This window comes from Narcine bancroftii, chromosome 1, assembly GCF_036971445.1.
Source record: "Narcine bancroftii isolate sNarBan1 chromosome 1, sNarBan1.hap1, whole genome shotgun sequence".
Classification (NCBI taxonomy): domain Eukaryota; kingdom Metazoa; phylum Chordata; class Chondrichthyes; order Torpediniformes; family Narcinidae; genus Narcine; species Narcine bancroftii.
Window position 1 is genome coordinate 413,899,717 of NC_091469.1, and position 22,958 is coordinate 413,922,674.

Sequence of the window (22,958 nt, forward strand, 5' to 3'; positions counted from 1 at the left end):
TGGAATTAATGTTACATTAATACGAGCAATGGATCAGAATAAGAATCTATTATGAACAAGTCATGAAATTTAGTGTCTTGTGGCAACATCATAGTGCAAACATTCATATTATAACCATCTTACAACATTATAAAAAATAAAAATAGTACTGCACAAAAAGTAAGGCAGAGTCTTTGGTTCATTGATTATTCAGGAATCTTATGACAGAATCTTATGTCCTTGTCCTGTTGAGTGCCGTCTTTAGGCTCCTGCACCTTTTTCCCGATGATAGCAGAGTGAAGAGGGTGTCGCCTGGGTGGTGGGGGTCTTGAGGATAGATGCTGCCTTTTTAAGACACCACCTCATGTAGATGTCTTTGATGGAGTGAAGTCTGGTGCCTGTGATGTCACAGGATGACTTAACAACCCTCTGGAGTTTATTCTTGTCCTGAGAGATGGGGCCTCCATACTAGACAGTGATGCAATCAGCCAGAATACTCTCCATGGTACACCTGTAGAAGTTTTTGAGAGTCATTGGTGACATACCGAATCTCCTCAGACACCTCACAAAGTATAGCCGCTGGCGAGCCTTCTTTGTGATTGAATCAACGTGGAGGCTCCAGAACAGTTCCTTGAAGATGTTGACACCCATAAATTTGAAGTTCTTGACCCTCTCCACTACTGAGCCATCGATGAGGACTGGGTCATGTTCCCCTTACTTCGTTCTAAAGTCCACAATTAGTGCAAGGTGTTGTCATTACACCATTCAACAAACTGGTCTGTCTCCCTCCTGTACACTTTCTCATTGCAGTTTGTGATTCTACCAACAACTGTGGCATCATTGACAAAATTGTGGATAGCACTGGAATTGTGCCTGACCACAGTCATAGGTGTATGATGAGTAGAGCAATGGGCTAAGCATGCATCCCTGGGGTGAGCCTGTGTTGATAATTAGTGAATCCAATTCGTACTGACGGTGGTCTTCCGATGATAAAGTCAAAGATCCAGTTGTTGGGGTGGGGGGGGATGGATGGAGGGGGGATGGATGGAGGGGGGATGGATGGAGGGGGGGATGGATGGAGGGGGGGATGGATGGAGGGGGGGATGGATGGAGGGGGGGATGGATGGAGGGGGTACAGAGACCTAGAGTTTGTAGTTTCTTGACCAACACTGAAGGAATAATGGTATTGAAGGCTGAGCTGTGGTCGATGAAGAGCAGCTGTATGTATGAATGGCTGTTTTTGAGGTGATCCAGAGCTGAGTGGAGAACCAGTGATATTGCATCTGCTGTGGAGTGATTCTGATGATAGGCAAATTGCAGTGGGTCCAGATCTTTGTTTAGGTACATGTTAATTCTGGCCATGACCAGCCTCTCAAAGCAGAAGAAATTATTGCTACTGGGTGGTAGTCGTTGAGACAGTTCATGCTACTTTCCTTCGGATCCAGGATGATTGATGCCCTTTTGAAGCAGGTGGGAAGCTCTGACTACAGTAATGAGAGGTTGAAAATGTCTGTGAACAATCCGACTAGTTGGTTGGCGTAGATTTTCAGTACCCTGCCGGGTACGCCATCAGTGCCTGACACCTTGCACGAGTTCACCCTCTTGAATGATGTTCTGACGTCACCCTCGGAGACAGATATCACAGGGTCCTCAGCCTTTTCAGGGATCCTAAGTAAGGCACTGTTTGGTTCTTCTGAAAGGATGGGCAATCAGCCACAAAAACACTGGGAAAACTCTATTCTAAAGCTTCATTAATACCAAACGTGAATATGGCAAGGAAAAAATGTGAACAGTTTAAAATGTTTCCAAAACCAATACCCAAAACCCAACTTTGCAGAGCTGTTTCTCCAGGCACATAGTACATTAATAATCTTTTGCATGTCAGGTGTCAAGACAAAATGGAGTAAATACCACAATGAAGGAAACAACAGTGCATTATAATGCACACAAAGTACATTATAACTGACGTTTAAAAAAAAATAAAGCTGAATTGCTCACAGGATAAAGAGGCATTAATAAGATGTTCATCTATTAGCCTTCCACCAAGCCGCACAGACTTTTGCACAACAATTCACGAACACAAGTTGCTAAATGGAATGGTAATCTGGGACCGACTGAATAAGGAGCCATGAAAACAATTAGAAAGAAATGGAAAAACTGGAAAGGGAGAACTAAAGTAACCAAGTATACTTAAAAAGTCACAGAAAATTAAAAGCATCTGATACTTTAAAGCGTTAAAACATTCACTGAGAGTAGAAAGGAAAAACCACGACTCTTGCTGGTTCTTTACCTTGACTGAGTATCTACTGGGCAAGGCCTCACTTTCCCCTTCCCTCTCCCAAATTCACACCAAAGTGTGAACGTCGTCTGGTCCCTGGAGAAGCGAACAACAGTTGTTGGGCATCCTCACTTAAACTTCACCTGCTGCAAACCGCCATGACCTCTGAATGAAATGACAAGGGGTTTTTTTTTCGGGACGTTGCAATCACCTGAAAGAGTTGACATCTCGTCACCAAGTGCCCACACTGGACAGGGGAACGCTCTTGCCAGCCTGGATTGTCAGCTCAAATCTCGGGGTGGGTACATTTTCCTCACCTTCCCCTCACGCCCTTAAAGTTGAGGCGCAAGAGGGAACCGCGGCAGATTGGAAACTCATCCATTTCATCAAAAACAACTTCACCATAATACCGAGATGCTCCACAAATAGACCAAAGAGCGAAGGGAGCGGGTTCAATTGCCTCGATTCCACGGGTTATTTTGCAGTTGAAAAAGCATTTGGTTTGTGGACGTCTGATTCTTAGCTTTTCAGCGTTCTGGACAAAATCCAAGCCACTGAAAGCGCGTAAAAGACCGCACCTGCTTCTCGATTGCACACGAAGTCGATCGCCCACACCGAACTGAACCGTATCCACGTTGAGCTGTACTGGGAACGCCTGCCCAGCACTTGGGACAGTCGCTGCCCGCCGGCAAACAGAACGGCGAGGTGAGCAGAACCAACCGGAGGCCAAAGGAACCGACCGCTCGAGGATCCAGCAGAACCGACCACGTCCAGTTGCTGCTGCAGTAACTTAGAGCGATGACAGTTCGAAACCACCTCCCCCCCACCCCCCCCCCCGACTCCCCTCCCCCCGAACAGTGCGAAGTCAGTGGACCCCAGGCTGGCTTTCTCCGCGAATGCTGCAGGAAGGTACCGTTCCCGCAAACTTCCCACCTCCCCTCCCCACACAGCGTGACGACCCGGCACAAAAGTGGAAGCTCTCGGCGGCCAACTTGTCCCTTGATCTCCACAAGCTACTTACACGGAACAGCCCGAAAATAGCTGGAAACGCAGTGTGAGAGTTTGGAGTGAGTGAGAAAGGGGGAGGGAAGGGGGTGGGGTGAGGGGAGGTCTGTTTAGTCCTCGGAGAGGGCTGACCGATGAGCCACAAACAAATTACTTTTCATTAAAAGGAACCCACGGCACGGCGCCAGTGATGCTGCAGCCACGGTATGCCGTCCAGCGCCTTGCTGCAGCCACGGTATGCCAACCGCGACAGCAGCCAACTACGGCGGCCGACTGCAGCCATGACGGCAGACGGGACGTTAGCCGCCTTCCCCGGGCGGGCGGGCGTGCGGGCACTGCAGTGCCGTCGGTGACGGGAATAGGCAGGGTTCACGCCACATTTCAGCCGCCATTCACGCCTCGGCGGCCATTTAAAGGCTGCGTTCTCCGTCTTCCGCCCGGCACTGCTGGAAAAACTCACCTGGCCGCTGGCCAATGCAGCTCGTTGACGTGCCCCATGAACACCAGCCGGGAAGCCCGTGAGCCCAGACTCAGTTTGATCAAAGTTCGGTTCTTTTAAGTTCCTCGGCCCTTTCATCCATCAGCTGCATCAAAACTAAAACATTTGCAGAAATGTCTCGCCTGGCTCTTTCTCCTTTCCTGTTCACACGGAATGCAGCCTCCCCGCCCCACATCTTGGTGAAAAGGCGCGTAGCCCGCCCCCCCCTCCTCCCTCCTCTGAACAACGCTCACTCGGCCAGGTGGCTATACCCCGCGCCGCTGCCCTCAGCTGACCCGGCAGCCAGGGAGAAAACGGCGACCTTGAGCCCGGGGAAAGTGAGCATTAGGCCGATGCCGAGCGCAACAAGCTGGGAGCTTGTTGAGACTGGCCAGGAAGCCGCCTCAGCAGTGAACAGGCCTGACTGGGTTTGCTTCATGCACGCTGACAGCTCTTTGTGGTCAGAGGGGAGCCCACTTGGAATATTTTTAAAACATGAAGCGTATGTAATACTAAGAGAATAATAGATAGCTACAGCACAGAAAACAGGCCCTTCTAAGTCTGTGCCAACTATCATTGACCTGCTCCCATTCCATAACGCTCCAGACCTCTCCCATCTATCAATCGAGCCCACATTCACCACATTAGATGGCAGCTCATTCCACGCTCCCACCACACTCTGAGTGAAGAACTTTCCCCTCATGTTCTCCCTAAACCTTTTTCTTTCCACTCACATACCACTAGAAGTATTCCTTATGCCATCGATGCTCTGTAATTAGTAAGGGATAACTTAAGGTAGTACGTGAATAGGAAGGGAAGGTTGAGAATCACTGCTCTAGACCCAATTGTTACTGAAATATTTAACTTGAGAAAAATTCATTGGTGGTTTGTGGGTGGAAAGAAAAAGGTTGAAAATCACTGTTTTAATCGTACCTAATTGACTCATTATGTGCACGGTTTCAGAACTCCAAAGGAAATGGACCAATGTCAACAGCTTTATTAAAGTCCATGTAGACAACATCCACAGACGATTGGATGAAAGATATTACATCATTTTTTTTTCTTTACAAATGCATACCTAATAAAATATGAATATTGTTTAATAGTAATGAAGTGTTATTAAATGCATGCAGTCAAGTATTTCCATCCACCTGCAACCACTGAACGCCAACTATAAGGACAGGAATCAAAATGCTATCCTGCGACAACAGATTCTCAGAGCACTCGTTAGTAGGGCTGCATGGTCCACTGATTGAGCTAATCTACTCCTTTTGGTTTCAATTACTAATCCTTTTATGACAAACCAACACGTCATAACCATTGGTGATTGTTATCTCTCTGATCATGTGTTTTAGCCCGATGCATTCCAAAGTCTGAACAATCTTTATTTTTTATGTTCGCAGAATAAATAGAATGGAAAAGGATCTCATCGTTGAAAATGTTCTGTGTTCAGCAAGGTGAGTACTAGTGCTGAAGCTTAAATCTCTAGTTTCCCATTTCATATTAAGTATTCCCAAGGATGAAGAAGAGTCAGGTGCAAAGTGAAACTGCTTCTGTCCTCGCATAACTCCGACCCATACTCTGAAGCAAACTGATTCCCCATTCATTTTGGACATCATGATGGATATCTGAAGAGAAATTTGAATTCTGGTTTATATCATAATTTTTGTGGCTTTTGAAGTCTGAGTTCATTAGGAACTGAACAAAGGTTACTTGAACCTTTTGCCAATCAAATTCTTAGGGTTTGATTTCCTTCCACATGAAGGTGAGAAAAAGGGCAGGCTTTCCCAAGAGGAATGGTGTAACAAAAGGGTAGAAGTTATACCATAGGTTAATGAACCCCTGTTTACCTGAACAACTGTGAGGCTTTTTGTGGCATCAAATCTTGGAAAACCAGCTTTGATACATCAGAATTCTTTGGCTTGGCTTCGCGGACGAAGATTTATGGAGGGGGTAAAAAGTCCACGTCAGCTGCAGGCTCGTTTGTGGCTGACAAGTCCGATGCGGGACAGGCAGACACGATTGCAGCGGTTGCAGGGGAAAATTGGTTGGTTGGGGTTGGGTGTTGGGTTTTTCCTCCTTTGCCTTTTGTCAGTGAGGTGGGCTCTGCGGTCTTCTTCAAAGGAGGTTGCTGCCCGCCAAACTGTGAGGTGCCAAGATGCACGGTTTGAGGCGTTATCAGCCCACTGGCGGTGGTCAATGTGGCAGGCACCAAGAGATTTCTTTAGGCAGTCCTTGTACCTTTTCTTTGGTGCACCTCTATCACGGTGGCCAGTGGAGAGCTCGCCATATAACACGATCTTGGGAAGGTGATGGTCCTCCATTCTGGAGACGTGACCCATCCAGCGCAGCTGGATCTTCAGCAGCGTGGACTCGATGCTGTCGACCTCTGCCATCTCGAGTACTTCGACGTTAGGGATGTAAGCGCTCCAATGGATGTTGAGGATGGAGCGGAGACAACGCTGGTGGAAGCGTTCTAGGAGCCGTAGGTGGAGCCGGTAGAGGACCCATGATTCGGAGCCGAACAGGAGTGTGGGTATGACAACGGCTCTGTATACGCTTATCTTTGTGAGGTTTTTCAGTTGGTTGTTTTTCCAGACTCTTTTGTGTAGTCTTCCAAAGGCGCTATTTGCCTTGGCGAGTCTGTTGTCTATCTCATTGTCGATCCTTGCATCTGATGAAATGGTGCAGCCGAGATAGGTAAACTGGTTGACCGTTTTGAGTTTTGTGTGCCCGATGGAGATGTGGGGGGGCTGGTAGTCATGGTGGGGAGCTGGCTGATGGAGGACCTCAGTTTTGTTCAGGCTGACTTCCAGGCCAAACATTTTGGCAGTTTCCGCAAAGCAGGACGTCAAGCGCTGAAGAGCTGGCTCTGAATGGGCAACTAAAGCGGCATCGTCTGCAAAGAGTAGTTCACGGACAAGTTTCTCTTGTGTCTTGGTGTGAGCTTGCAGGCGCCTCAGGTATATTACATAGATAAATGACAAAGAGATGCACAATCTAGGATTGTACTCTCTGGAATTTAAGTGGTGATTTAATTGTAATTTTTCAGTTATTATCGTGTAAATGCAAACATAAGAGTCGTGAACAGAAGTAGGCCATTTAGCTCTTTAAGATTGTACTGTTATTCGTCAATTATATTGCTGATCTTCCACCTTAGGACCAATTCTCTACTAATCACTTGTCCTTTCATACCTGTAATTTACAGAAATCAATCAATCGCTGATTAGACCAAATTTGATCACGGAATCTTCACAGCTTGGTCTGGCAGAGGATTCATAAAATTCATCACCTTAGTCATAAATGGTGTACCCCTCATTCTGCATTTCTATCACACAACCAACTTCTCACTGCACTTCTCTGGCAAGTGTATCCTTTTTTAGTTAAGATGACCAAAAAAGTGTCTCACCAATGCCCTTTTTCACTGCAGTAAGAATTTGACTTCCACACTCAAAATCTCCCACAATAAAGCCAACAGTTCATTAACCTTCCTAATTACTTGATAAATCTGTATGTTAGCTCTTACTAATTTGCACGTTCCAGTTTATTGTCACATATAACAAAGTGCAATGAGAAAGTTTGTTTCACGAACAGTTCAGCTAGACATCCAATACATATAGCAAGTAGATATAGTACAGAAAGAGGTCAGTTGGTATTTCTCGAGACTAATTCTAATTCAGTTAATAATAATAATAAATTTATTTTATGGGATGCAATGAAAGCATATTTAAGAGGACAAATTATGTTATACTTCTAAAATTAAGGATTATATGAAAGAGGTAGACCAATTGGAGAAACAGATAGCATGCTTAGAAAAAGACCTGCAAAGATGGACCTCCGAGGAAAAATGTAGAATACATATTAATAAGAAGCTTCAATATAATACATTACAAACATATAGAACAAAGAAAGCAATAATGAGAACTAAGCAGAGATATTATGAGTTAGGTGAGAGAACCCATAAGGCCTTTGCTTGGCAGTTGAAAGCAGAACAAATTTCAAGAACGTTAATGCAATTATGTTGGAGTCGAATGCAAGTACCTATAAAGCTCAAGAAATCAATCATGCTTTTAAGCAATTTTATTCTAAGTTATTGAAATCGGAGTCTCAGAGAGATGATAACAAAATAGAAATCTTTTTTGTCACAAATAAGGCTACCAAGGTTAAGTTTACAAGAGCAAGTGGAGCTGGATGCCCTCTTCACTCCAGTGGAGGTGAGGGAGACATTGAGCTCTTTACAAAGTAATAAATCTCTGAGAGAAGATGATTTCCCACCTGAATTTTATGAAGAATTTAAGGATTTGTTGATTCCTCCTTTTATGAAAGTATTAGACCAGGTGGCAGTAACACACAGTCTCCCAGAATCTTTTTCTACTACGATAATAACAATAATACCAAAAAAGACAGATACTTTAAAACTATCATCATATAGACCTGTTTCATTATTAAATGTAGATTATAAGATAATCGCAAACATTTTAGTGAATAGAATGACTACATTTTCACCAAAGTTGATAAATGTGGATCAGACAGGATTTGTAAAAAAGAGGCAATCTGCGGACAATGTAACCAGATTACTTAGTATTATACATTTGTCACAAAAGAGGCGAGATCTAAGCGTGGCGGTGACTTTAGATGCGGAAAAAGTGTTTGATAAATTAGAATTGGACTTTTTGTTTAAGATGTTTGAAAGATTCTGGATGGGGCAGATATTTGAAAATTAGGTTGGAGGCTTATATAATGAACCTAAAGATAAAGTTGTAACAAATGAGCAGGTTTCAACACCATTTTAGTTGACTAGATCTAGAACACAAAGATGTTCACTATTACCTGCCCTATTTTAGCGATAGAACCACTTACAGAACTGATTCGATCTGATCCTGATATTAAAGATGATGTTTTGATCTATTTGACAGAGCCAAGAGGTTCATTACATAAATTGTACTTAAGATTGGAGGAATATTGGGTTATAAAATAAATTGGGTGAAAAGTGAAATTGTGCCCCTCACCATAGGGGATTATACTCAGTGCCAAAAAAGATACCCAAATTAAATGGCCAATGAATGGAATAAAATATTTAGTGATATGGGTAGATAATAAATTAAATAATTTATATAAATTGAATTATTTACCTTTACTTAAGAAAATTGAAGAAGGTTGGAATAATTTGATATTGCCAATAACATTATTGGGTAGCGTTAATTGTATTAAAATGAATATATTTCCTAGAGTAAAATACCTATTTCAAACATTGCCAATAATGTTAACACAAAAGATTTTTCAATAGTTAAATAAATATATAAGAAACTTTCTTTGGATGGGTAAGATGTCGAGAATTTCTTTAGATAAACTGACATGGAAGTTTGAGTTAGGAGGATCACAGTTACCACATTTTAAAAATGATATTATAGTATATTTAACAGACCCAGATAAATCAATAAAAAGGTTATATACAAAATTGAAAGAATATGGAGTGATATCAGGATACAAGGTTAATATTGATAAAAGTGAAGTGATGCCAATGAACAAAGTCGATTATACAAAATGTAAAAAGGAATCCCCTTTTAAATGGCAATCACAGGCCATACGCTACCTAGGTATCAGGATAGATAATAATTTAAATCATTTGTATAAATTAAATTACTCACCGTTAATAAAAAATAAATACAGGAAGATTTAGAGAAATGGAAAGATTTGCCATTAACTTTAGAGAGAGTAAACTGCATCAGGATGAATTTCCACAGCTACAATATTTGTTCCAAACGCAACAGCTTCCCTTGACGGGAATTTTTTTAATGAAACTAAATAAATTAATAAGAAAGTTTTTATGGAAGGGTAAAAAAAATCAAGAGTGGCTTTGGAAAAATTAACATGGGTGCATAAACAAGGAGGACTGCAGCTACCAAATTTCAAAAATTATTATAGGGCAGCACAGTTAAGATATGTATCAGATTTTTATCAGACAGGTTAAAAAATGATTTGGCTCAAGATAGAATTATATAAATTAGGAGAAAAGGTCCTTGAACATTTACTTTATAAATGGGATGAGAAACTGGTGCAACACAACAATCTACCAATACTACATCATATATTAAAAATATGGAAGAGAATACATCTGGAGCAAAAGATAATAAATTATCAAATACCAAAATTGTTACTAACGCCAAACCCATTAATTCCTTTTATAATAAACAATTTATTTTTTAAGGAATGGGCAAGAAAAGGAATTAAAAGAATGAAAGATTGCTTTATGGGGAATAATTTATTAACATTTGAACAGTTAAAAAATAAATACGGAATGTCACATAGTACAATACTTTCATACTATCAGTTGAAAACGTATTTAAAAGAAAAGTTGGGAACTAGTCTAAGATTAACTGAATACTTAATTACAGATGCTGGGATAGTAAAAAAATATTACAAACACGTGTAGCAAATTGCAATACAAAGAAAATGATGAAGCAATATATAAACCTAAACAAGGTTGGGAAAAGGATTTATATATATGAATAAAGAATGAAACATTGATGGAATTATGCACAGGGACCATGAGTAATACAATAAATACTCGGTTTCATATGATACAATACAATTGGCTACATAGATTATATGTTACACCTGAAAAGTTAAAAGAATGGAATCCAACAATATCGGACAGATGCTTCTGCTGTAAACAAGAAATTGGAACAACATCACATGCAATTTGGACATGTACAAAAGTGAAATTATTTTGGGAGGATTTAAACCTAATATTAAGTAGAATTACAAAAAATAGGATACTAAAAGACCCAAAATTCTTACTGTTAAACAACATATAAGACAAAGAATTAAGCCTAAAATTAGACAGGGCTCAAAAAAGATTTATTATGATTGCGCTTGGAGCAAAAAAATGCATAATGATAACTTGGAAAACAGAAGCAACTTTAAAAATACAACAATGGTACATAGAAATGAACAAGTATATTCCATTAGAAAAAAATACCTAACATCTAAAAGACAAATATGCTTTATTTGAACAATTTTTGGAACCAAACATAGAGTATATTAGAAACCGCCAATTTCAGACCTCCAGCTCTTAAAGTGATTAGATACATGTACAAAAATAATTAAATATGAAATTTTGGATGACACGATTTATTTTTCTTTTCTTTTGTGTTCTTCTATTGTTTATTTTTTTTCTTTCTCGCTTTCATTTCTTGCTTTAAGTTATAAGGGGTGGGGAGGGTGAGGGAAGGGGGAAAAAATGAAAATGTCACTATTTTAATGCTGAATATTTGTATATATTGTTATTAACATGGCTCTTGATGAAGTATTAAAGAAAAAATATTTTAAAAAAACAGTTGCCTCAGGGATTCTCGAAAAATCAAGGATCTGAGATTGAACAAAGTGTCTAATTTTTAAAATATTTTTAAAAAATGAGTTTTGGGTAAATGAAAATTTACCGAAATTGTTTGAAAACTGCAAAATTTTTGCCAATAAAAAGGTCTTCAAAACATTAATACCCAATCTGTGCCAGTCATTGAAGGTAGAATCTTGAAAGGTAGAAAAAGGTGATTGGATATAATAGGGCTGGCAAGAAAAAAGCTTCAAAATCAAAAAAAAACCTTCTAAATTGGCTGATCTCAGATTAGGACCCCGAGTTAAAATCAAGAATGCTTAGGAGCAGGATTTGAATCTTTCATTGTCTGATGAGGTTTGGGACTCCATTTTTAATTTCATTAACACTACTTTCCACTGTGGACGGCATTGTTTATTGCAATTTAAAGTGGTACATATCCCATATGTGACAAATATAAAATAGGTGATGCTTCTTTAGTTCATATGTTTTGGACTTGCCCTAACTTAAAAGAATTTTGGAAAGATGTTTTTCAAACACTATTGGTAATTCTCAAGTTAAAATTGGAAACTTGCCCTTTAATTGCTCTTTTTGGATTACCTCAAGATGTTGATGTATTACTGACCAATTCAAAGCCTAATTTTGTCATTTACATCATTATGATAGCCAAATGTGCAATATACAACGACTAAGAGATATTATGACTTGTTTAACTCTAGAAAAAATTACTTATGCTATCAAGGATTCAAATGTTAAGTTCCAAAAGACATGGAGCCCATTTATGAATAATTATAATAAACTTAAGATTTAACGTTGTTCTGGAATTTTGGCGCTGTGCTGTCCGTCTCCAGGTTGGCGTCACTTGATTCATACATGTCAACTGCCAACCTTGCTTAGAGGAAGGGTTTTAAAATTCTTATTTTGGAGTTTTTTTTGTTGTTAAATCTTATTTTATTGTTGTGGCGGCGCACATCTCTTGTGGCGAACTGACTCCCGCTTTTATCACCGCGCTGGTGGGGCAGCCGCAGGAAGCTGGCACCATCGGGGGTATCTCAGTGCCTAATGGCTCAGGCCACAGCGTGCACCTCAGGCAAACATGTTGATGTCACCGCCCGTGTGGAGCAAAGCTCATGCTGCCCTTAAAGGGTGTGCACAAAGTTTAAATCAATCAGTTCAACTGAAACCCCTCAATGTCCTGTGGTGTGTTTCAGAGTTAGTTGCTGCCGCTACATTGATGACCCCAGCAAGTCCAGATATTTTTCTGGCCTCCCAACATGGATTCAGCAGCAGTCAACGCAGTCATGGTGAAGTTCTAGATGCATCGGCCACGCACTTGGTTCTGGCAGGCGGAGGCGCAGTTTCACCTCAGACACATCACTTTATATGCCACGATGTTTTACCACATTGTGAGCTCCCTCGATCAAGAAACCACGGCCAGGGTGGATGACCTGATCCACAACCCACCGTAGGAAGATAAATACCTCGCCCTCAAAAACCTCCTCCTCATCACCTTCGGCCTCCCCTGTCGGCGGCATGTCCACCAGGCTCCTACACCTGGACGACCAGGGCAACAGAACCCAAAAGCCTTTCTCGAGCAGATGGCTGAAGACATCCAACTCCTGCTGGCAGACTAGAATTTCTCAGATCCACAGAGAGTGGCAGCTCACGTAGACGTGCTCTGGCAGACAAAACGAGAAAAAGAGGATGCCCTCAGTCAGGTAACCTGCCTTGAACCCAGCTGACTGCAGGCACCCTCCAAACACAAACTGGAAGAGCACCACGCCATCCGAGCATCAACGCTGGGGGGGTTCAAGCCCTGCAAGTGCGGGAGGCCCTGTTCATTTCAGGGAAGTCACCTGGCCAGACGGCGTTTTTGGCTGCAACAGCTGGCCACACTAACAGACTCCTGCACGTAACCGACAAGACCAGTGGCCGATGTTTCCTGGTGGACACCAGAGCAGAGCTGAGTGTACTTCCCCCGAACGCCCTCGAGACCCGCACTTGTGCATGAGGCCCCATGCTATGAGCAGCCAAAAGATCCATGATCAAGACCTTCAGCACACGCAGTGTCCAGTTCCAGATCGACAAAGACAAATTTAGCTGGAAGTTCGTGCACACGGTGGGCATAGTGCTTCTGGGAGCTGACTTCCTCTGACCGCACAGCTTGTTGGTAGAAATAAAAGGCAAACGGTTGGTGCACGCCCACACATCTCAAACCGTCTGCCTCGATTCCACAAGCATGTGAGACCCGGGAATAGCTACCATTAGCTCCCACAAGGACGAGTATACTCGTATGCTCAACGAATTCCCCACCATCCTGCAGCCTCAGTTCACTTCCGTCATGCCTCAACATGGCGTCTGCCACCACATCTTGACCCAGGGCCTCCCCTCCACAGCAAAGCCAGGTGGTTTCCCCCCAAGAAGCTACAACTGGCAAAGGAGCAATTCTCCTGAATACAGGAGCTGGGGATCATCCGGAGGTTGGATAGCCCCCTCCACGTGGTCCCGAAGGCTTCTGGGGGTTGGCGTCCAAGCAGAGACTACCGCCATTTGAATGGTGGAACCATGCTGGACCGATACCCCATCCCGCATTTACAAGATTTTATGGCCAATTTGCATGGTGTCAAAATTTTCTCAAAGGTTGATCTGGTACTGGGGTACCATCAAATCCTGGTCCACCTGACGATATTGGCAAAACCACCATCATCACCCCCTTCAGCCTATTTGAGTTTCTGCAGATGCCCTTTGGCCTTAAAAACGCAGCCCAGACGTTTCAACGGATAATGGACGCAGTGGGCAGAGATCTGGATTTCGTGTTTATTTATCTCGATGATATCCTCATCACCAGTCGGGACCTCAATGAACACAAAGTCCACCACCGCGCACTATTTGCCTGCCTGGCAGAGTTCAGACTCACCGTCAACGTCGCCAAAAGCCTGTTTGGCAAGGAGTTTCTGGGCCATGCCATCTCCGCGGACGGGGCCGCCCCATCACCTGAAAAGGTCGCGGCCATACGCTTGTTCCTGAAGACCAACACCCTTAAGGGTCTGCAAGAATTCCCCGGGATGGTCAATTTCTACCACCGTTTCATCCTGGGGGCAGCTCGCATCATGCGACCGTTGTTTGCACTAATCGCTGGCAAAAATAAAACCCTGGAGTGGATGGAAGAGGCCAAAATAGTCTTCACCATGGCGAAAGACACCCTGACGAGCACCACCCTACTGCCCCACCCGCAGCCCGATGCCCACACCTCACTCTCAGTGGACGCTTCAGCCACGCCCATCGGGGGCATCCTAGAGCAATCGGTGAATGGCCAGTGGCACCCACTTGCGTTCTTCAGTAAGCACCTCCGCCCTCCTGAACTTAAGTCCAGCACTTTCGACAGGGAGCTCTTGGCTCTGTACCTTTCCATCAGGCAATTTTGGTATTTCCTGGAGTGCAGGCTATTCATGATGTTCATCGACCACAAACCACTCACCCAAGCCCTCGCCATGTCCAAAAATCCCTGGTCAGCGCGCCAGCAACAACATTTGTTCTAAGTCTCGGAATTCACCACCGACATCCGACACCAGGCGAGTAAGGACAACGACGTCGCAGACGCACTCTCAGGGCCCACAATCCACAACCTGTTCCCCGGCCTGGACTACACCCAGCTAGCGCAGGTGCAGAAAAGGGATGAGGAAACACAGGCCTTCCGCACCACCATCACGAGCCTCTGCCTCGAGGACCTTAAGCTGCCGGACAGCCCCGAAACACTATTCTGCAACATCTCCACCGGCTTGCCGTGCCCGGTAATTCCGCCGCAGACTTTCAACATGGTCCACGATTTGGCACACCCCTCTATCAAAGCCTCAGTGCACATGGTGGCAGAACGTTTCGTGTGGCACACACTCAAGAAGCAACTGGCCCAGATGGCGAGGAACTGCACATAGTGCCAAACCTCTAAAGACCTGCATCATGTTAAGGCTCCGGTGCAGCAATTTGACCCTCAACCAAGAGGTTCAAGCACATTCACATCAAGATCGTGGGCCCCCAACCGGTGTCCAGGGATGCCCGCTACTTGTTGACTGTGGTCGACCATACGATGACGGGATTGGAAACCATCCTGCTGAAAGACACTTACGCCGACTCCTCCGCCAGAACTCTGCTTGCCTACTGGATCGCTAGGTTTGGCGTCCCAGCACTCATGACAAGCAAAAGGGGCGCCATGTTCACATCTGCCCTCTGGTCGCAGCTGGCGAACCTCCTGGGGATTAAGCTCCAACATACCACAGCGTACCATCCCCAGGCCAACGGACTCGTAGAGTGCTTCTACCAGCACCTCAAGTCGGCTCTCATGGCACGCCTCACAAGCTCCAACTGTATGGACAAATTGCTCGGCATCAGAATGGCCCCGAAGGAAGACCTACAGGTATTGTCCGCAGAGCTGGTCTATGGCACACCGTTGTCCCTACCCGGGGAGTTCTTCGACCCAAGCATGGGTTCCAGGACCAAGAACTGGACCTTCTTGGCAGACTTGCAGGACAAACTCGCCTCACTTGCACCCCCACCATTGACCCACCACAGTAGCCACCTGCCTTACACCCCCAAAGAGCTGGGTATGACAGACTTTGTTTTCATCCGGCGAGGCCCACACCCTGCACCCCTGCAATGTCCCTACAAGGGCCCCTATGAAGTCCTGAAATGCTCAGGCAAGACATTCACTTTGGACATCGGGGCCAGGTAGGAGATATTCACAGTCGATAGACTCAAGGCATCACACTCGGACCTTAGCCAGCCAGTGCTATCGGCCCAACCTAAACGACGGGGTCGGCTGCCCATGTGGCGAGATGCATAAGCCAGTTCTGCGGGGGGGGGGGGTTAGTTTTGCGGCACACATCTCTCGTGATGAACTGGCCCCCGCTTGTCTCGTCGCGCTGGCGGGACAGCCGCGGGAAGATGGTGCTGTCAGGGGTATCTCAGTGCCTCGTGGCTCAGGCCACACTGCGTGCCTCGACAAACATGATGATGTCACCGCCAGCATGGGACAGAGCTCACGCTTCCCTTAAAGGGCGCGCACGAAAGTTCAAATAATTCAGTTCAACTGAAACCCCTCAATGTCCTGTGGCGTGTTTCAGAGTTAGTAGCTGCTGCTCCGTTGTCACGATTGTGCTCTGTGCTCTGTATTTCCTGATGAGAATATTCTATGGTGCTTTAATTTATATTTCAGTTTTATGAATCTTGTAGCAACATTGTATAATTGTTCTATTCAATCATTTATATTGTAAAATATTAATAAAAATATTTTTAAAAGAAAAGAAAGAATAATATTGGCAAATGGGACTAGCTCAGTTAGCAACTTGGTCAGTATTGATGAGTTGGTCCAAAGGGCCTATTTCCCTGCTGTATAGCTGTGTGACTACAACAGTTTTTGTCTTCTTGTCACAATTTCAACATGGTATCCGAGTTGGCAGGATACATTTGTTTTAAGTGTTCCCTAGATGAGGTTTAGAGCAGTAGAGAGAATTGGAATCTGCCAAAAGAGAGGGAGGGACATTGTCAAACCACTAAAAAGGAAGAACCACAGTTGACTACGGTGCTTAGGGATTCTAATCTTTTAAATAACAGTTTCTGGGAGTGTGGACCACGTATGCTGCAAATGGAGAAAGTGGCTAAACATGTGTTTCTGATAAAGAAGAAATGGAAAATTCCTACAACACATTGTCAACAAATCTGTCATGCCACATGGTATTCCAGAAAGGACATGTCCATGCACCAAAGCAACCAGACAACCTTCCAAGTGTGTTAATTGTTTCCAGAGTGAAAACCACAGTAAACCCATCCACTCCAATGCAGTACTTTCGCAATGTTTCTCATGATTGCTTGGGACTATTTTGCTGATAATGGCCCAAGCCACCAACAGATTTGAACCTTTTATCTTAATTTAGTCAATTGAATTAAGTGGTCGCAAATGTTTCAGTTTCATGACAGTAACAATATTTCTGTCTTTAAATCCTGTACCATAAGAACCACCTTTGCTCCATGAGAGAATGAATACCAGAAAAGGATACTCAAGGGCAGTAGTTCCACTGAAAAACCTGAGAATTACCAATGCCCTTGCATGAGGACCTTGTTGAGTTATAATTTATGTGAGATTATTTGCTTAATTTATTCCTTCTGTAATTTGCTTGGCATGTAGTTGCACCTGGACTGTAGGAAATGGTTGGAAATCTTCACTGAATTTCACTCTGGACATAATAATTATTTGAGTAAAAATACATCAAAATTCAAAGAGATATAAATGACTGCAGATGTTGGAATCTGGAGCAAAAAAAAACCCGCTGGAGGAATTCTGGGTTGAACAGCATGTGGTTGATGTTTCGGATCAACACCTTGTGTACGGACAGACTTTTGAGCTGAAATGCCAACCACTGCTTATCTTCCACACATGCTGCCTAACCTGCATGGTTAGGCATGCAGAAGACTTTTTTTTTAACATTACAATTCATTTCTGTACACATTCACAACTGAACAGACTTGGACAATGTCACATGAAACAGCAATAAATTTCTCCATGGTCAATGAGAAGCTTAGGTGCCAGAAGATTTTGTGTGAGATTGAAATAATACAGGGGTAGGCCATTTAGTTCTTCATGAATGAGACATCTTTTGGAGAGGGATATCCAACTTGTCCCACTTCCATGCTGTTTCTCTGTTCTGAAGCATTTTATGTTTCTCAATCTACTACCACCATTCTTTCAGGCATGACGTTCCAGATGAAAATGATTAAAAGTGTTCTTTTTTCTTGTCATTTTTTTTGCCAATTTCTTAAAATCTAACTATTCTGCCACAATAAATACCGTCTCCTATTTGTTCTGCCAAAACCTTTAATATTTTATGTAACTGTATCAAATTTCTCCCTTGCTTTCCTCATTTCAGGATAAAAATACCAGATTATTTTTCCTTGGTATCATTCTCATCAATTCCCTTGGCACCACTACTAAGGTCTTGATATCCTTGCAAAATGTGTTGTCCAGAAGTAGTCATAATGTACACAACTCTAACAAGTTATTTATCTTGCAGTTTGGCATATCTTTTTACTCTACTAAATAAAGCTGTAAATTGCTTATATTGTGGTGACGCACATAATTGATGGCCAGATGAACTGGCTCTGTGTGTTAAATGTGCATCCGCGGAACAACTGCATCAAAGATGGCGGTGCGCGGTCTTTCTTTTCCAGCAGTAGATCGAAGCCTGAATGAGCGCAGGTAGCGCGCTAGCATCATGATGACATGGTTTCTGGTGCGTTGGGGTGGGAGCTTTGAATGCCATAAAATGACATTCATGTGTTCTGACGAGGCCACCGACTGCTGGTCTCATTTATTCACTCAGTTAATACGCTCGCTACATTGGTGACCCCGATGAGACAAAATCTTTTTTTTGGACTACTCAACATGGATGCTGCGGCAGTAAGCGTCGTTGCTCTAAAATTACCCAACTTCTGGACACTTCGACCCCGGACATGGTTTGGACGGGTGGAGGGACAATTCTAGATTAAACAAATCTCCTCCAACTCTACCAAATACTACTATGTGGTCAGCTCCTTGGACCAGGAAACTGCAGCCAGAGTAGACAACCTCATCCAGGCCCCACCGGAAGAAAGTAAATACAATGTGCTGAAAGTGATACTCATCAGCATGTATGGGCTCTCCAGACATGAGAGGGCAGCCAGGCTCATGCACCTGGGCAGCCTGGGAGATAGAATGCCATCTGCCCTCATGGATGAGATACTGGCAGAGGGTCACAAACCCTGCTTCATGTTCTTCAACAGCTGCCCGATGACATTCAGCTGCTGCTGGCGGATGAAGATTTCAGCAACCCCAGAAAGGTTGCTGCCAAAGCAGACATCCTATGGCAGACTAAGCGAGAAAACGGGTTCACCGTCAGTCAGTTGATTAGATCTCAGGCAGAGCCACAGACCAAACCCCACCCATCCTGAGACCAACAATGACCCGCAAACCGACTGAGGGAACAGACAGCAAATGGTGTTTCTACTGCCAAAGGTGTGGGGTAGACGCCCGTAAATATAGACAGCCCTGCACATTTCCGGGAAACGGCATGGCCAGACACCGATGATGGCTTCAGCCGTGGCACCCAGACAGCATCCTACACATTAGTGATTAGATCTCTGGTTGCAGGTTTCTCATTTACATAGTCGCAGAAATCAGCATAATCCCGTCAATGGCACTCGAGACTCATTCAAGACACAGTGGCCCCACCCTGCAAGCTACCAATAAGAAATTGATAAAGACCTTCGGAAAACAACAGATGGCGGTGGTGCTAAGAAATGAGACTTTAAACTGGGTTTTCACATTCGATTCAGTGGAAAAGCCACTCCTAGGGGTGGATTTCTTGAGGGTGCATATGCTGCTGGTCGACCTAAAAGCCAAAAGGTTGGTGCATGCCGAGATTTTCCAAACATTCTTTCTTGGAGAGGCCGGAATGCCAGTCCCTCAGCAGTTTAAGCCACTATTTTATAATGCACATTTAATAAAGAAATTGGTCAGTATGAAGCTGAAATGTATGGGTCTCTATTTTTCTTTGGAATCTCTGTAATTATCTCACTTGAACAAGATTATGGTAATGACTGATCTTCAGTTATTTGTTGCAACACATCCATAAATATAGAAGATCAATCTTCATAAAACACTTTATAATATTCCACTGAAAATCCGTCATCACCTGGCGACTTTCCATTTGGCATCTCTTGAATAGCTTCTTTAATCTCAAAATCTGTAAACAAAGCTTCCAATTCCTTTACCTCTTCCTCCCTCAAAACTGGTAAATTTAACTTAGATAAGAATGATTCAATAGAACCATCATCCTGATTTCCCTCAGAAGTGTACAATTTCTGATAAAATTGGTCATTGATTTCCTGAGGTTTATAGGTAACTATTGAATTCTTTTTAACAGCATTAATAGTTCTCTATACTTGTTCTGTTTTTAATTGCCAAGCTAATACCTTATGAGCCCTCTCACCTAACTCATAATAACATTGGCTAAAGTATTGGCAAATAGACTTGCTAAATATTTACCTCAGCTGGTACATACAGATCAAACAGGTTTTATTAAGAATCGATGTGCGTCTGACAATACTCTTAGATTGATAACATTGATCAATGCATTGAGACAGCATCCTAACCAACCAATGGTGGTTGTGCTTGATGCAGAAAAAAGCATTTGATAGGGTTGAGTGGAACTTTTCATTTAAGGTACTGGAGAAGCTTAATTTCGGCCCTCTTTTTATTGGTTGGGTTAAAGCGTTGTATCACTCGATTGCTAGGGTGATAATAAATGGCCAAACCATTTACCATTTAAATTATCGCAATCAACTCGTCGAGGTTGTCCATTGTCACTAGCCTTGTTTGCATTTATTATTGAACCATTAGCTCAGGCAATTCGACAGAATCACAAGGTTAAAGGGATAAGAATTGCAGATGATGATTATGATAATTTATTTGCTGATGATGTATTGATTTATTTGACACATCCAGAACATTCTTTGAAATATTTACAAGAATTTTTAGTTCAATTTGGGGAGTTATCTGGGTATAAGGTGAATTGGGATAAGAGTGAAATATTGCCAATTTTGGAAGGGGATTATGAAGAGTGTAAAAATATTGTAAAATTAAGATGGTCTGATAAAATTAAATATTTAGGGGTATCTGTGAATGCAAATTATCAATCTTTATATAAGTTAAATTATGTACCTTTATTGAAAAAGATTAACATGGATTTAATTAAGTGGAAGGATCTTTCATTAACATTAACATTTTAATTGTATTAAAATGAATATTTTTCCTCATATTCAATACTTATTTCAGTTAATTCCATGTTTACTTTCAAAGGGTTTTTTTCAGGATTTGAATAAGGTGGTGAGGAAATTTTTATGGAAGGGAAAATTAGCTCAAGTAGCTTTACAGAAATTGACATGGAAATATGCATTAGGTGAACTTCAATTGCCTCATTTTCAAAATTATTATGAAGCTGCACAGTTGAAGTTTGTTATTAATCATCCTCCTAGTTGGGCCAAGGTGGAATTAGCCTGTATTTCTGAATTTGATGTTCACCAGTTTATACATAAGTGAAATTTGAATTTATTGCAAGGATATGATATGCTGATATTAAAACATTTTTTAAAGATATGGGTTAAAAGAAATGATGTTATAGGAACAAAGGGTAAATTATCAATCCAAACTCTGTTATATCAAAATCAGCTTATTCCTTTTTCAATGTTAATAGGCATTTAAAGATATGGTATTCTCAGGGTATAAAAGTGATTCAGGATTGTTTTGAAGAGGGAGTTTCTTTTAAACAACTGAGGGAGAAATTTGGTATACCAGTAAATTCTTTATTTGTGTATTACCAACTTAGAGCTTTGATAAGGGATAATTATGGTAAAGAGATGAGTTTGCTTGAGTTAACAAAATTTGAATCTTTGATTTCCTTTCTACCAAAGAGAGGTTTTATTTCAGATATGTATCGATTGTTACAGGAAACTATGGATAAATTGAATTTGGAGAAATCTAGAAATAAATGGGAAAGTGATTTAACTAATGTTATATCTCAAGGGGATTGGGAGGTTATGTGTCATGAAGGGGTAACTAAATGATTAATGTAAGATATGGTTTGGTTATAATTTTTTGCATCAGTTATATTTGACTTCTGAGAAATTGAAAAAATATGGATTTAGTAATTTGGATCTTTGTTTTAGATGTGGGTTAAGTACTGGAACTTTTTTGCATGTAGTTTGGTCCTGTGATAGGGTTCAACCATTTTGGGAAAAAGTTTGGCTGGTTTTGGAGAAATTATTTAAAATTAAATTACCATTAGATCCAAAGATTTTTTTGTTGGGTTATATGGTTTCTTTGACTGGTTTGGGGTTTGATAAGTTTCAAATAGCAATTGTACGTTTGGCATTATCTGTGGCATGAAAATGTGTAGCAATTACTTGGAAAGACATTGTAGAGATTAATATAGCTCATTAGCATAATGAATTGAGAACTTGTATTTACATGGAGAAAATAACAATTTACATGATAATTACTCTTTTTTCATTAAAATGTGGTCACCTTATTTAGAATATATGGGTTTGGAAATATCTTAAAATATTGTATATGTTTTATGTTTTCTTTTTTGGCTCCCCTTGAGGGTGCTGGCTGAGTGGGGGGGGGGGCGGTGGAGGGAGGGGTTTTACTATTATTTGTATTGTATAAAAACCTTTTCTTTTGTTGCTATTGATTTTACATTGTTTTTAAAACTTTTAAATAAAGTTTTAAAAAAGAAAGGAAGAGTTTAAGAGCATGGAAGAACTGGGCCTCGTATGCAGATTTGATAGGGTCGTCCCAAGCTGGCAAAGAAGGAGAACAAAGAACACATGACATCTTTATAGGTCCATCCCAGGTTGATAGCAGGGTAATTGGCTTTCTGCCAGGAGGGTAAATCGAATTACAACAGCCAATGGCCCAAGGCCAAGTAAAGGCAGGCTGGAGAGTCCAGTCCAGGTAATTTACATGGTAAGGTGTGCACTAATGGGTGGGGTGGAACCAAACCTTGATTGGCAGCTGGGGTGTCCTTTAACTAGGTAGGGAGCAGTGCTATCACATGACAGCCACAACCCTTCCCAATATAATCCATCCCTTGTAGGTCACACCACTCACCAATCAGAAGACAATCAATAACTCTATGTCTGTTACAAGTAAAATCAAAAAGATGTTAAAAAACCAATATTAATCAGGTCAGTCAACATATAGACTAGTGCCTTCTGAATGCTGGACGGCACATAGTCAAATTTAATAACAACACTTCACCAGCCCTTCCACCCCCGACCAAACAGAGTTGCTG

At 42.3% G+C, this 22,958-nt stretch overlaps 2 protein-coding genes across 13 annotated transcripts in view; one reads left to right on the top strand and one right to left on the bottom strand.

Moving 5' to 3' along the window:
- The window catches only part of thrb (thyroid hormone receptor beta), a 207,788-nt gene extending 203,862 nt beyond the window's left edge, over positions 1 to 3,926 (bottom strand). For 2 of the 5 annotated variants that reach the window (XM_069913994.1, XM_069913997.1), the window contains exon 1: positions 3,279 to 3,400. The gene's annotated coding sequence lies outside the window, so the exon portion shown is untranslated. The other 3 variants (XM_069913995.1, XM_069913999.1, XM_069913998.1) reach the window with 3 other exon arrangements.
- The window catches only part of LOC138751556 (retinoic acid receptor beta), a 942,630-nt gene continuing 922,883 nt past the window's right edge, over positions 3,212 to 22,958 (top strand). For 4 of the 8 annotated variants that reach the window (XM_069913981.1, XM_069913989.1, XM_069913982.1 and 1 more), the window contains exons 1-2: positions 3,562 to 3,806; positions 5,144 to 5,197. The gene's annotated coding sequence lies outside the window, so the exon portion shown is untranslated. Of the gene's footprint in view, positions 3,325 to 3,429; positions 3,498 to 3,561; positions 3,807 to 5,143; positions 5,198 to 22,958 lie in introns of those variants that run through there. The other 4 variants (XM_069913985.1, XM_069913986.1, XM_069913984.1 and 1 more) reach the window with 4 other exon arrangements.